Below are 16,243 nucleotides of genomic sequence, written 5' to 3'. Positions count from 1 at the left end.
TATATTAAGAAAATATGAGTGTTGCAGAATGAAAATAATTTTAAAAACAGAAAAATTAGGGCAGTCATGGCATGAATTTGGCTTTCTTGGAAATATGTACTGTAGAATCTTCAATTACTGATTTAAATACTTTATGTATGATATTAAAAGCATAATAATAATTGGGATGTGCAAAACAGATGAATTGATATTTCCATAGAACTCTGTATTACAAAATGTTCTTAATCTCTCGGTTGAAAGAGAGCTGACCCAGGGACAAGGAATAAGAAGTGAAAGATTAGGTGGGTTTTTTCTGGCCAAAGCTCACCTTCTTCTCTTAAATCTTTTGCTATTCATGTGCACAAGGATTTTTAAGTCATCTTTATTTTTTAAGTTAAATGAAAAATATGAATCGTTTAATCTGGACAGCTGTATTTTTTTTTTGCCACTGAAGTATTAAAAGTTATCATCCTATTTATATAGAATTTTTGAAAGATCAAACAGCTTGTAATGTTTCATTAGAAGATTCCACCTAAAAAGATTTAGCGGGCCAAGAGGAAGAAATGACTTTACCAAAAGAAAAGCTTTAGAGTGAAAATGCATGTCAGAAAGCAAAAAAAGAAATGTTCATGTACTTTGCTAGTTTTGCATTTTGCATGGTTTTTAAGGATGAATACACTTAATATGAGAATAGCTAAAGATCATTTAATAGCTTACAAATGTATGTGATATTCTAAGCTACTCATTTGCTGCCACTGTACAGTTGTGCTGTCTGGACTTGTCATATACTGTTATATCTCTACTGGCTTTAGTTAATGACTTGCATATTGGAATACTTAAATATATGCTGAAAAAAGGCTTATATACCAGTTACTTCTGTATTGCTAACATTCAGAGTAAATCCTTTTACAAAAACTGCTCCATCTAATGGAGTAGTGAATATTACTTTTTGTTTTACAGCAAGCAACATTATACATTTTTTTTTTACTTCAGCCTGTTTATTAGAGCCAAAAGATGAATCTGCTCCTGAAATCAAAACAAACAGATCCCCTGGTACTATTGCTTGTTTTTGTCAAATATTGCTATAAAACAGAATTCTTTCAATTCACATTTGTATTTTCCAGCCAGAAGGAACATATCCTTCCTACATCAAAAAATTCAGTATATTACTAGAAGATATGAACTTCCTGGAAACTTGTATTGTTATTCAATGAAAAGAGCAAGTTATTTTCTTTACTTACATATCAGTGGGTTTTTAGATCCTCTGAGCAGTATGGTATTTGGCAGTGTAGCTGAACTGTGAAAGTTCCCCGTTTGAACATTGTTTTGAAGAATGATTACGTTGAATAAGTCCTTTTATGGGGGGGAGGGGGAGGTATTTTCCATATGCTTGACGTTTTGAGGTGCCCTGGTGTTCATTTGTTACCCACCTTTTTATGGGAAGTGAAAACACCCATATATTAGATTCATTTAAAAATCATATATTCCAAAGGAGCAAGTTAGAAACAAAAACCACCTAGAAGTTCTGTATCACTGACTTTCACAGAAGGGAATTTACCAAAACGTGTCTAGTTTAATCTTTAACCAGGCAAAATTTGCAGAAAGAAAAAACACTTTTTAAACATTTATTTTTTCAATGAATGAATAGATCCTTATATTATGTGTAACAACAAAAATGTATATATGCTTAGTTTTTAGTGCATAATTAAAAAATGTTTACAGATTACTCAAATCGGTGACATAGTGCAGTGGATTTTCAGTATTTAGGTACAAAATAGCAGTCTCAGTGGTCCATGCTTACGCTTATCATAGCTAAGCTATCAGAGTGAACACGACTTAGAGAAAGTATCTGGAGAAGTAAGGCTCCCTCTCCACAGTACAAGTATTAGTCAATTAACTGGTTAATTGTACAGTTAATTGAGACCAGCTATGCATGCAAAGTGCCTGTCATGCCAAAAAAAGGCTCAACTGGCTATAAAGTTAGACCTTAAAAATGTATACTAGCTTCATAGCTTGTTGCTATCCACCTTTAATTTGTATGTGTAACAGGGTCTGTTTCTGTGGCTAGGAGCCCCATCAGCTGACTGGGCTTCCAGCTGCAGGGCTGGGAGTCCTGTAACTGAGGAGACTCTCAGCTTCGGCAGCACCCAGTAGTTGTGAACTCTGGGTCCTGGCAGCACCCCATGGCTGCTGGGACCCAAAGTCCCACAGCTGTGAATGCTGGGTCCTGGCAGCACCCTGCAGCACTGGGACCTACTGTCCGCAACAGCAGGACTCTGGATCCAAGCAGTCATGGAGCACAAATGCAGTCTCCCAGTTGCAGGGGGCTCCGTGCACCACTGGAGCCCCAGATCGTGCTCCCCCTGCACTGGCAATAAGGCATGATAGGATCTAATGTGTGATTGTGTGGATCATACATTAGAATCCCATTGTACCTATATCTGCAGGTGTGGAGGGGCCCTAAGTATTGTAATTATTTTAGGGACTATTCCTTCTCATTATATTTGCAGGTCAGGAGTGAGGGGTATCAGCACCAGGGTGGCAGGGAGTGCTGCTGGTTGGGAGTGAGGGCACCAGCATGGTCTGGGGGCCGGAGTACTGTGAGTCAGGAGCGAGGGGCAGCAGCAGGGCTGCTGACAAGGGCGCAGGTAGGGCACAGGCGTACCACTGCCCCCTCCCCACAATCATATTATTCCCTGCCCTCCCTGGACAGGTGTCCTCTTTTTTTGAAACTGGACATATGATAACACTATAGGGGCAAAAGAAGAACAAGATGCCAACATTTTAAGTCCAGCTGTTGTTACTTTGTTTCTATATAGGGACTGTTTGTCAAATAGTTACATTAGTTAAACTATTTAACTGTAACAAGGCTATGGGGAGCAGTGATAGGTGGAAAATCCTGTTGTTTTTCTATTATGACTGTGATCAAGAGTTATTTGGGATTTTCCCCTGAAACTTTTACAGAATTTTCATTGCAAACTGATGTGTATTTAAAGTGACCTGGTTTAGTGGCCTAATTTTTAAAACCAAAGAAAGTATGCTTGGATGTTGATAACCTAAGTGTCCAATCCTTTGAGATACTGAATGTCTTCTTAATGATGCTGGGGTTATGCCTGCAAATCAGGTTATCAGTCAAGTGTGTGATGGAGTCTGTGAAGGAGATGTCTATCTTGTGTTATCAGGAGCCCCTACTGTAGATGCAGTCATACCAGCAAGACTGCTGTTTTACTGAGTTTGTTTTGCAAATGGGGGTGATCCTATTGTATTGGTATGAAGTGAAGCTTTATAGATTTGTCCAAACTAGAAGCACTTTGCTGTTACAGTACACTGATATTGTGTGCTAATGTGTTCCTAGCTTATGCATGGCTGAGCCCCCACGGAGTTAAGTGGTTGATTTAGGGCTTTCAGCAGCTCCCTAGATCAGGCTCTGACAACCTGTTTCTCTTCTAGCATAGATTTCAGGAGGACTGTGGAAGGATTCACTACATTTATCAAAGTTCATATTCATATTTGTAAACTGAGTTGTTATTCATCTTCAGAGCAGAACAGAACCTTTTTCTGCAAAGAAATTTAGAAGGAAACTAATGTTGGAAGGGAAATTACTCAAGCTGCATGCTTTGTGCGTATACATAGTAATACAGGAACTCTGTTTTTGTTTTCTGCAAAACATACTTGGTACCTCCTTAGAAACTTCTAGATAGGAAATCTGGATATAGTTATTTATCAGTGACTGACATTAACTTCAAAAGAAAGAAGTACCTGTTTCAGTCTAGCTTTTTTACCATTTTTAAAAAGTTACCTCTCTGATCTTTGGTAATGATTAAGTTGGGCTACTCATGGGCTACATAGAAAGGTTAGCCAGTGCCTCCAAACTAGCATTGTGTGGCAGCTTGGTAATTGTTGGAGTTAATGGATGTAAAAAAGATTATTCCTTTCTACTGTTTATAATTTTCCATTGGTTAGTTTCTTTTTGTATACCAGACTTATCATTGAGATCTACTGCTAGTTCCAGAGTCAGCAATTTGAAAGGTAGCAACTTATATCTGTCAAATCAGATTTCTTTTCTTTTTGAATGTATAGGTTTTGGTTTCTGGGAAGCAGGAGAACTGTGTGTGCTTTTTATGTGTTAGAGTGTTATTCTTAGGTAAGGCAAGAACAAAAATGCACTTTATACTTTTACTAGCATATGATGCTTGCAATATCTCATCTACTGTTTATTTACATAGGCCCCATCATTTTATTCCTTGAGTACTTCACAGACATTAGTGAAATTATCCTCCTGTATCCTTTTTATGGGAGGATGAAGTCCCAAATCCTGTTTTGCTTAAAGGTACCTAGGTGTTACTTAATGTATCTAAATGAAAGGGCCTTGCATTGCTACTATACCTGCAGTTAAAGGCGCAATTGGATCTAATGTGTGATCCACATGTGCATGGCAGGAGGCACGATTGTGGGACTGTGCATGAGTTCTAGTTGTGCCTTATTGCTACTATAGGGGGAACCCAATCCTGGGCTTCCCCTTGCATTGGTAAGAAGCAGGCACCCATGGCTGGGGCCCAATCACACCTGGGACCCAAAACAGCTGCAGGGGCTGTACAAGAGATGCTGCCTGGATCCAGAGCCATGTCAGCTGCAGGGTCTCAGGGTCCTGGCTGTGCATGAGACAGCTGGGACCAAAAGTCCCATGTGGGCCTGGGGGTTTCACAGGGCTTGGGGGTTGCACCTCTGTGTCTGGGAGCCCTGTCAGCCGATGGGTTCTCAGCTGCAAGGGAGACCCTGCTGCACATGCAAATGTAAAGCTTGATAGCAACCAGCTATAAAGTTAATACACATTTTCGAGGTGTAACTTGATAGCTGGTTGGAGCTTTTATAATATGATAGCTACTTTGCACATGTAGCTGGTCTCAAGGTAATTGCACAGTTAACCAGGTAATTGCACAGTACCTGTAATGTGTAGAAGGAGCCTAAGAGACGTTTTTGCCTGTTACGCAGATTTTAGATTCTATTTTCACCTCTCTGGGTAGTTTTGTCCTTTTGAGCATGGCCATGTATACTTCATGGTGATCCTGTTCTGTCTAGCTAGCCACATACCTGTATACAGGTCCCAGGAAGTGTGATCTGAGAATGACCATTTGGCAATAGTTGAGGAGAAAAAGGAGGGCACCTGTTAGTCCAGTGGGAGTGTGGTTAGGGCAGTTGTCCAGGAAGTGGGAGATGCAGCTTCTTGACCTTCTCATCCCAAATGAAAGTTGAACCCATATCTCCCAATTCAAAACAAAGTTCTGTCACCACCTGGCCATAAGCTAGTCAGAGCTAAATGCATCCTCTGTCTTGTTGAAGCTGGTGCACTTGGCAGCTAAAAGGGGAACATGTGGGGCCAGGCAGAGACCAGTCTAGAGGAACCCTGACTTTGCGGCTCAGGCAAATGGGCATTGCTTTGAAAGGGAATTTAGCAGACACCTGTTGTAAATTGAAAGACTGAGTCCTGAAAATTTTTGTTAAAGTAATTGTTTATACAGAAGTGTAGCATCACCTTCAGTATCACACACAGGAAAACATGCTCCTGTTTAGCACCATCACTATTTCTGTGCTCTCTCTGCCTTCACGATCTTTTTTTTCTCCCTCTTTACCTTTTTTGTTTCTCTCTTTTTTTTCAACATTTCCTTAGTTGTAGTAATTCCTAATTCCCCCTGTAGTGGCTCCCTGCCAGTTTCTCATTCAATCACAATATATCAGCAATAAAGTATTTAATATTGACCTTTCAAGTGTCTCCTGTGACTTTTGAGTAAAAATTCAACTCTATACATAAATAGGGAGTTCTTCTCAAGGAAAGGATGCTTTGCAGATTTTAGAATCCAAGTTTGAGTATCTGTAATCTGTGCTTATACTCTGTTCACATTTGGAAGATTAATTTTGCAGCCACACGGGCTAAAAACTACATTTTCTGAAAAGTCAAAAGCTTAAATTCTACAATTTGTATCTGCTATGTGGACAATGTACTGGCCCATATACAGTTTTCTCCACGCTCCAGTTTTATTCTGCCTTCATTTTGACACAGGCATTATGTTTCAATACTCTTATTGCAACAGAAATGCAGCAGAAAAGAGAAGAGACATTAGTAGAAAGTTTCTAAGCCGGAAATATTAACCTAAGTAAGCCTTGCCGGTGGGGCGGGGGGAGCGGGAGCAAAACAAAAACAAGGACATTTCGTAATACAGAGGTGTATAATCTACACAGAAAAAAAATCCACTCTGGCACTAGCATCCTATTTATTCTTTCTTCAAGAGAAAAAGAGGATACTTATATTTTAAAAAGAGGGAATATTAACATAGGTTAAAATGAAATGCCTTAACATTTTGTAAACGTCTGTAGAAAATCTGAGGGGAAAGGAAATTGGTTTTGCAACTTTTAAACTAAAGACTGATGGCTGATCCTCCAGAGAGTACTTTTGCAAAATCTCTGTTATTATAGTCGGTGGAAGTTCTGTGGGATTAAAGTTTGCAAAAATAATCCTGAGGTGATTTTGTTTGGAATGGCTAAAACAGGAATCCTCCTGTTGCTAACTAAAGTTAGGGCTCCCATGTACACGCCACGATTTTTGCCCTTTCATGCCCTGCAACTGCGTGTCTGTTTGCACAAGTGGGATTTCCCAACACTTAAAAGTCTTTCTTGTGCATTAATCTAAAACTCCTCGGATGTAGTTTAGTTTGGCTCACCAGGAATTAAAGTGTCGTGTCCATGGATTCATTGTATGCAAACACAAAGGCACTCAAAGATGTGTAATGAGAATCTTTGTTCAGTAGATAGCACTGCAACATTTTTGAACTGCACCCCTTCAAATTGCTTTTGCTTGCAAATTGCTTCCTTTTTTTTTTTTTTAAACTCGTGTGGCTTTTTCTTTTTCTTTTCCTTGTTTGTCAGCTCCCTGCTTCCACAGCTGCGTAGCAGGGCCTGGACATGGGGTGGGTGGGGAGCTTTGGGCCAGGGGGCAGTGCTGGACTGTCCTGCTCTCCTGCTGCACCAGCCAGGGACCTGGCTTAACTTGTTTGAAAGTGTAGTGCGTGTAAACACATACGTGATGCTCCAAAATAAACAAGTTTAAGTTTTATAAACCTATTTAATTTAATGAGCATTAAAACTCATGGGGAGTGTCCAGATGAGTGTGCACGTGCATCTTGCAGCATCTCAAACCCCTTTGAGATCCTGCAAGAGGCATGTGCGGGAACGAAAAAACATTCCCTACACTGCAAGTTTGCAGCATGGGACAAAATTAGACCCCTGGATATCCATGGGTCAAAAAAAACCGCTCTGCCAAACAACGGAGCAAGGCAACTCGGGAGGTACGCCTGAGCCTTATGGAAAATACAACCTGCTGGCCCGACCCAACCTGATCCAGTCCAGCCCAACCCAACTCAATGTGGCCTGGGGCTAGGCCACGCAGCTAGTGTGCGTTTGCACAGGAGTCTTACCTCCTGGAGCCACGCAACCCACTCCAGTGCAAAGCCAGATTAGGAAGCCATACCAGGCTGGGCCTGGCTAGGTCCCACCACACACTGCCTCCTTGCAGGCACAGCAGGGCAGGCAGTGCTGCCACCAGAGGCAGAACCTGGTGTGGCATGAAGGGACAGCGCACCAAACCAAGCTGGGTCCTGCAGGCATTGGGGCTACTTGTGCTGCCAGGCGAGACCAGTTACATGGCAGCAGGACCTGGCTTGGCTCAGCATGCTGTCCCTGCGTGCTGCGCTGGGTCCTGCTGCCATGGGACTGACCCAGCCTTGCAGTGCGAGCAGCCCCAGTTCTGGCATGACCTGGCTTGGTGCAACACGCGGTCCTCGTGAGTAGCACCGGCCACTCCACGCTGCGGGGGAGCTGGCACCAGCAAGCTCAAAGTGCCCCACTTCTGCTGCTGCTGCTGCTGCAGGAGGTAAGTTATGGGCCCTGTGTGGAGGGGCTGTGGCCCTGTAGGGTTGCTGGGACCTTGTGGGGGTCGGGGGGCTGTGGCTCTGCAGTGTGCCTGGGACCCTGGGGGGGTGGTGCTGGGACCCTGCAGGGGATAGTGGCTGTGGCCCTGCAGGGGGGAGCTAGGGCCCTGTAAGGGGGGGGGGGCAGTCCATGTGCTATGTGGGGGGAGCTGCACCCTGTGGGGGCCAGGGAACCCACCCCTCCTGTACAGCCCCCCCCCCCCACACACACAAGGTCCCCACACACCAAAGCAGGCAGTTATTTTGGGCAGAGGGCCACTTCACAAGTTTTGGTGAGCTGTTGAGGGCTACATGGGTAAACCTGCCCCTTGGCAGTTGCCCCACCCCTTGGTTGCCATCTTGGGACCGGAAGTCCTGCCCCCTAGGCCCTGACCTTTGCCACTGGAAGTCCCTCCACTTGCCTCACCACCCCAAAGTACTCCTTCAGGGAAGATGGCCTTAGAACCAAAAGTTACACTGTGTCACATGGTCTGTGTCATAAAACCCACCCACTCAACACCAGACTGCCCTGCTCGCCATATCTGTTCCAGAATCCCCTGCCCTCATCACACGGTTACATAGAGGTCCTTGTTATAACAACGGCCCAGGTGATTGGGGGAACTTGGTAGGTGTACCAGTAACTGCAGTAGGAGCACTGGGCCAATGTACCTACCTACCAGGGCCCACCCCACCCCAGGCTGTCCATGGCTCCAGTGGCAAGCAGTTCCTGACTACAAGGCCTGGACCTGCACAGCAAAGCAAGGAGCCAGCCCTGCCGGTCCTGTTCTGGCTGCAGCAGGCAGTTGCCAGCTGCAAGTCTGAACCTGCATGTGGGGCAAGGAGCCAGCCAGGGCCAGACTGGCAGCACCTGGTTCCCAGCTACAAAGTCAGGACCTCATGGCCAGGCCCATCCCCTCCCGGCAAGGGTTCCTAGCTGCAAGGTAGGGGCTGGTATCCCACAGTGCAGCAGAAGCCAGCCCAGCCTGCCCTTCTCCTCACCAGTGGTCCAGGATCCGGCTCAGGCCATCCCTACTTGCAGGCCAGCAGAAGCTAGCCCAGCCTCCATTCCCCCTACCAGCACTGGTCACTAGACACGTCCCACAAGCCCACCCCATCAGGTCCCACACAGTAAAAACTGGCCAACCCGTCCCCCACCCTTCACTGGCACCAGCATGACCTGGCCAATCCCAGGCTGTTCCCTGCTTCCCCCCACAGCACAGCAGAAGCCAGCTCAGGCCCAGCTCCCCTCACCAGTGCAGCCCCCTCCAGTGCTGCAGGACCCATCACATCCCAAGCCTCAGGGGGCTCAGCCACAGCTTTCCTTCCCTGGTGTTGGCCTGACTGGGCCCGTCCCATCCCCTCCCCTCCCCTCCCAAGTAGCATGGAGCCAATGCTGGCCCAGCTGCAGCTTCTGCACATGTTGCTGGGGACAGGATGAGCCCAGCCAGAGCAGCATGTAGCTCAGCTGCACCTTCCCCCTACCTGCACCAGCTGGTCCCAAGCAGCAGAAGGCTCTGCTGCCATTTTTCCTGGCTGGTGCCAAGCTGACCATCCCAGCCCATCCACAGTGGCAGGAAGCTCCGCTACTGCTTTTCCTGTTTGGTGCCGATCCAGGTGGGCCTGTCCTGTCCGGAGTGGCATTCGACCAAAGCTGGCTTCCCTACATGCTGCTGAGGACCATTAGCTAGCATACCACTGCTATTGGTCCATGCTGTGGGAGATGGGAGGGAGGGATCCCTGCTTGAGCAGCGGGAGGGAGGGGGGCTGGAAGGGACCTCATAAGATCATTGAGACCAGCCCCCTGCCCAAAGGTTCAAAGGATCCCAGCAAGATAAGCAACCAAGTGTATCTTAAATGTGTCCAGAGTAGGTGCTTGCAGCATCTCTGGGGGAGTCTGTTCCAGGCCTTGGAGGCTCAGACAGTAAAGAAGTTTTTCCTTATGTCCAGCCTAAAACAGTCTTGCAGGAGTTTGTGACCATTGGACCTTGCCTTCCTTTGGGGTGCTCTGGTGAACAGGAGTTCCCCTAGGTCCTGATGCACACACCTTATGTACTTATTGGCCACCACCAAGTCACCTCTGAGTCTGCGCTTCTCCATGCTGAAATGTGCCATGGCTCTCAGCCTCTCTCCATAAGGCCTGTTCTCTTGCCCTCTGATCATGTATGTGCTTCTCTTCTGGACTCTTTCAAGCTTTTCCACAACCTTCCTGAATTGTGGATCCCAGAATTGGATACAGTACTCCAGCTGAGGCCTCATCAAGGCCAAGTACAGTGGGAGGATGACATCCTGGATCTTGCTTGAGATGCATTGGTAGATGCAAGCCAGAGTTTTGTTCGCTTTGCCTGCTGTGGTATTGCATTGGTGGCTCATGTTCATCTTGTGGTCAATCATGACCCCCAAGTCTCTTTTGGTAGTAATGTTCGCGAGTGTAGCATTGCTAAGCCTATAAGTCTGATGTGGGTTCCCCACCCCGAAGAGAAGCACCTTTCATTTTTCCATATTGAATGCCATCCGGTTTTCATCTGCCTACCTTTCAAGCCTATTGAGGTTGGCCTGGATCACCAGCCTATCTAGCCTCAAGTGTGGATACTTTTCCCCAAAATTTGGTGCCATCAGCAAACTTGACCAGTCCATTTCTGACACGAGTGAGGGAAAGTTGATGCTCCATGAATGTGATTTAGTAATATAATTGAATTTCAGTTAAGTTGAAATGAAATTAAAATACCATAACAATGGAGTTGAAAATGAATAAGATAGAGCAGAACAAAAGCCATTGAATGGTAGGGAGAAAATAAATGAGATGTTCCGATGTTAAAATAACGGAACAGCCAATGAAATTGGAAGGGGCAGCAAATTAAAAAATTTTTAAAGAAAAAATTTTATACAGCATATAATTAGCTGTGGAGCTTAATACCACAAGATATTTTTGAGGGCTACAGTTTAGTAACATTAAAAAAAAAAATAAGGTATTTGTATGGACAGTGTTAATATCTAAAGTTATACTTAGTTAAGATTTTTCTTAAGAAACTTAAAGTGCATATTTTAAGATAATGCCAACCACTGACTGACTACTTTCAGGAACAATTGCCCTAATGTAGGATTTCTTGTACCTCCCTTGGAAGTACCTGGTACTGGCCACTGTCAGATGTGATTATTAGATTACATGCATGATCTTGTATATAATCTCTGTGTTTCTTTGTTGACATTTACTGTGGAGATTTAGCATTTAAGGACCCTTTCATCATTTTACTGTCTTGTTAAATATGACGTGGTTATGGGAAATTCCATTCTGAAATTTCCCTTCTTATGATCATGGTGTGCTTTCACATGCGAAGTGTGTGTATGTGATTTTGAGTCACTGATGTAGTAGGAACAAAACCTGAGAAGTACACTGTGGATTGGGTTGTTTGTGAATTCATTTGCATGAACCACAAGGAATTAAATTACACAGATTAGAGAACATTTGAAATAGTATATAGCCTTCATTCTGCTGCTACTTCTTTTGGATGCAGTTTTACGATGAAAGTGTATATACATTCCTACAAGCCTCCTACTGTAGCAAGAAACCTCCTTTTTTGCCTGCTCACCCCCGTCCAATGTAAAGCTGATCCATATAGCAAAAGCCCCTTTTGCAGTGTTTGCGCCTTTTTGAGATGCTTTCTCTTTTCCACATTTTCTTCCTTCCTCCCTTTTCTTCTTTTATTTTTTATTTATTTTATTCTTTTATAGAATATAAGGTATACTTATAATAAAAATATATTTTGTAGGTGCTTTATTGGGTGTAAAATAGTATTTTGCATTGGTATGTCTCCCCCTCACTGTATTTGGATTTGGTCTGTTTGTTGTATGTGCCATGGCATTTCACCCTTGTATATTTTTTGCATTTTAACTTTGTAACAAATGTTATTTATGTTTAAAAGTAAGTTGTACCACATAACAATGTTAGCAAGGGCGGGAATTGAACTGCTGCCTCCCCGTATTGAGCTGGTCCCTGAGTGAATCATGACTGATTGCATAACACAGCAGTACAGTAATGAGTTAATGAGCAAGGATTAACACCTAGGAAACCACAGACTAAGGAGAGGAAAGAATCACTACAGAGCAAGGAACTCCTTGAAACTTCACTATTAAAGGTACAGGAGCCCCAGTTTGAACTAATCAATGCTGGAGACTGACTCTTGAGACTGAATACACTCCAATCAACTGCTCCCAGAGCCGTATTCATCACGGCAGTGAATTAATCAAAATTCTTCACTGGACTCCGGAGACTGCACACACTCCCTGGGGCTGACAGCTGCCATCCAGCAGCCACTGAGGCCCACAAGGTCAACGAGTCCTAGATTGGGTAAGCCCAAGAACTGGGGAGTCACCAAAGACTGCCAAAAGGCAGCAAAGAATGACCTCCAATGGCACCCTATTTGACCTGACCAGCAGCCTGCCTGTCCAGCCAGAAGGACCAGCTGGTGACCCCCCTCTGAAGCAACATAGCACTGAAAAATGCCTCAGCTGGCCATCGACGGCAGACTCGAGCGCTTGGGGATAGGTATAGCCAGGAAGAGCAAACACCAACTGCAGATGCTTCCTCAAGCTGATGAAGGGTATTTATACCCAAAAGCTTGCTAAGAAGAATTTTTCCAATTATTTGAGTTGGTCTAATAAAGATATTAGATTTACCCAAAGAACCTTGTCTGCCTATGTCCTTAGACATGGCTACAGCTTACACCCCTGTACTTTCTACAGTCATAGTTTATGCATTTAAAGGTATCATTCTTTAAGTTTAGATTGCTTTGTGGAAGCCATTGAAACATTAATATCTTGCTTATATCGTATTTGCTTATACCTTCTACCTCCCCTGTGAAAAATGAAGTTTCTTTTCCATCTAGGAGAACTTTTACAATCTTTGAATTCTTTAAATTCTCCTTGGCCTGAAGAAGGGTGTTTGGACCCAAAAGCTTGGAAAGAAATACATTTTTTTGGTACTATTTAGTTGATCTAATAAAAGATAATGCCTCTGGCCCAAGAGCTTTGTTTATCTGTGCATATACTATAATCATTTATGTAAATTTGTATAAGATATTCTAGTTTGGATGATATACTTTGTGATCTGTAGTTTATAGTGGTATCTAGACAGAAAGCGCATGTATTTTAGAAAATACATGCAAGGTATTAGAGCTAAGGCAGTTAAAGTTGACTTTCCAGATATCATGTTAGATACAACAATTAATAATAGGTCTTCACCTTTTAAGTATACACATATTATACTTGTAGAAAAGCTAAATGAAAAATGGAGTTTTGGGACCCTCTGGCCAGCACTGAAAAAAGTTGAATGTTCGTTCTTCTCATACTCTGTAATCTCAAATGTGGCTTAAGTTACACAATTTAATTCACGTTTAGATTGATAGTTTTTTCAGTAAACTGCAATTTCAACAATTATTAATCTTTTCATAAAAAGGAAAATGGAAAAAACATTTCAGCAAGTTATTTGTGTTCTGGATATGCTTCTGTTCCAATTACAGAATTATTTTTGGGTTTCTAAAGGGGTTGCAGAGGCAGTAACTAATTATCATTCAGCAGGATCAGATTTATATCCGTCTAATTATCTAACATAGTTTCTTTAATATTTCATGCATAAATTAAAAAGTGATAAAAACAACAGTTATTTATTAACAACTGTGTTTTATCTGTGTATTTGAATTTACATTTTCAAAAGTTTGGGAGCATTCTGTAAGCTACATCTGGGTTTCTAATTGTTTGTTTTACATTTTTAACATAATAACCATGTTTCCTTTTACCTCTGAATTACAGAGGGGAGGTATTACCTCACCTTAATTCCAGTAGAATAAAGTTTCCACCAGGTCATTTTTGTCAATTTTATTTTTGTATGTGCAGTATTTATATTTTGGGAAGTAGGGATTAGGTTATCTTTGAAGGACTTCCAAATTTCAGAGGTACTTGGCAGCAAAGTTGCGCAGCCAGCAGTCCATTTCTTAGGTTCCTAGCTGTTGCTTCTTGCTTTATAGTCAGTGTTATGGAGAGAGCCAGATTGAGAAGATTTTTTCCCCAAGTGAAATTACAGAAACCTGGGGGGTTTTCAACCAGTTACTCAGCATAGTGTGGGTTGCCCTTTTGAGATCATTTGAATATATCTCATCAATTCAGTTCCTTCCCATTGTAGGGCCTTTAGGCACTTTGGTTTCTCCTGTTTGCCTGTGACACACAGCTTAGTCTCCTGGGAACCAAAATATTAGCGTCTAAGCAAAGTCTTTGGTCTTAATGTAAGGGTGTCTGGGTGAAATTTAATGGTCTGTAATATATAGTAGATAAGTGTAGCTATTTTAATAGATTCTTTTGGCCTTAAGCCAGTAGTGCTCACAGTTTGGCCCTGTGGGCCAGAAGATCAGGGTTCTGGCCCACAGGGCCAAACAGGGCTCACAGTTTGGCCCTGTGGTTCAGGGTTCATCTGTGGGCTGGACTGGGCCTTGTGCCTCTCTCACATGCCAGAATCAGGCCCCGCACCACCCCCACATGGCCTCTGCCTAACTGAAACCTGATCCTGGCTGGGCTAGGATATCACAGTCCCCAGGGCCAAATGCCAGCACATGGGCCAGACAGAAGTAGCATGGGACCCTGGATTCCAGGGCTAGCCAGACAGAGGCAACTTGAGGCACTGCAGTACTCCTTCCCGGTTGGGATCAAGCCACCCCTGCCCCACTGGGACCAGGCTCTGGGGCCCTGCATCGCTCCCACCTCGCCCCTGTGTGCTAGGATTAGGTCCCAAGACACCATGCTTATCTAATGTACAGAGACAAGGCCCTGGTGCTTCTCATAGCACCAGGGGATGGATCTGGCCTGCAGGCTGGGGGTAGAACACGACTCTTAAGCGCTCCAAAACTTTTTGTGAAAGATGTTAGCAATTTCTTTAACACTTTGAATTGTGCCTAGCAGAAGGACCGTGTAGAACAAACTTGCTCTGCACTGGATCCAGATAGTGGGGCTCCTCCTGAATTGGGGCCAGGGCTTGCTGTAGTAGATCTGGCAGTGGGGCTTCATGGGATGCACAGCACTTGCTTGCACTCCTGCTGCTGATGGTCATGTTTAGTGTGGCCCAGAGGCTCCATATATGGCAGCAGGCCCCAGCACTCCCTGCTCACACCCCCAACTTTTGGTAGCTTGATGGGCCAGATGGAATGGCTCCATGGGCTGTATATTTGGCAGCCTGCTGTAGAATATACCTTATTTATTTGAATATAAAAGGACCCAGATAATAAAATCAGCCCCAATAATTAGATTCTGTATATGCAAAATTTATAAATTTGATGTAATTTTCCAGGTGTAGAATCTAATTTGTGGAGATTTGTCTTGAATTTGCCCCACTCCCACTGCTACAGCAGGAAAAATAAATCTGTGGGGGAGGAGGGTCAGGTAGCCCTCTTGCCCTCTGCCCTCCCAACTTCTTTTCCCTGTAGCCCCTCCCCACCTTCCTATTGTCAAACCCTGTTCTCCCTGAACGCATGGAAGGAGCAAATTTGAAATAACTGACCTTGAAATAAACATGCTTGTAGTAATTGTCATGTAGTACCTAAAGACTTAGTTAATCTAGAATTGATACATTTTGCCCTTTTTCAAACTGATGTAAGTTTAAAACAGGAACTCCATAAAAACACTTTTAAATAGCACAGTGTTCTGGGGTGGTACAATACCCCCAAGTGGCCACGTGGCTCCTGCTTCTCTGGCCCCAGGTTGCCCTCTCTTTTCTTTCACTTGCTATACCTTCATGTTCTTCTTTAATTCTGGAAAGGGTGGCTGCCCAATGCACCTAGAACAAGCCTTGTTATTTCTCAAACTAGTCTTTATAAAAGGTGGGCCCACTTGGCCCATACATGCCCCCAGAGCACCTGTTGCCTTATGGGCTATTCATGGCCTATGACCTCCCCACAGTAGTGCCCATGTCTTGCAGATGATACCAATTAATTATTTTGGTGGCTGTTTAGTCCCAGTCCAATATCTGACCTCCTCAAGCCTCTATGTTCTTGTTCCGTCTCTGCCCCTCTTGGGCTGTAGGTTCACTGGCCCTCTCTCTTGCCCCTCTGATTCGCCCTCTACAGTTCCTGCCCCTTTGGGCTGTGGGCTACTTTGCCCTCTGTAGTAGCTGTGGGCTTCTGGCTTAGTCTCTGCCTCTCTTTGGGCATGGGCCACCTAGCCCTGTCACTGTCCTCAGGCACTGGGCCTCCTGGCCCTAAGCTCCCTCCCCCCACCCTCTCTTTGTCTGTCTTTCTGTCTGTCTGTCTGTATGTCAACTGCAG

The 16,243-nt window shown here is 44.1% G+C and overlaps 2 protein-coding genes across 5 annotated transcripts in view; one reads left to right on the top strand and one right to left on the bottom strand.

The window, feature by feature from the left end:
• The window catches only part of UBAC2 (UBA domain containing 2), a 194,220-nt gene that overhangs the window by 102,856 nt on the left and 75,121 nt on the right, over positions 1–16,243 (top strand). The window lies entirely within an intron of this gene.
• The window catches only part of LOC149874798 (G protein-coupled receptor 183-like), a 28,608-nt gene that overhangs the window by 8,604 nt on the left and 3,761 nt on the right, over positions 1–16,243 (bottom strand). Inside the window, exon 1 of one of the 3 annotated variants that reach the window (XM_090022985.1) lies at positions 1,221–1,326. The exons of the other annotated variants lie outside the window; for them this stretch is intronic. The gene's annotated coding sequence lies outside the window, so the exon portion shown is untranslated. Of the gene's footprint in view, positions 1–1,220; positions 1,327–16,243 lie in introns of those variants that run through there. 3 annotated transcript variants of the gene reach the window in all.

This window comes from Crocodylus siamensis, chromosome 1, assembly GCF_052110815.1.
Source record: "Crocodylus siamensis isolate JL-2025a chromosome 1, ASM5211081v1, whole genome shotgun sequence".
Lineage (NCBI taxonomy): Eukaryota > Metazoa > Chordata > Crocodylia > Crocodylidae > Crocodylus > Crocodylus siamensis.
Note: the sequence above shows the minus strand (reverse complement) of the source record. Positions and strands in the feature narration are given on the sequence as shown.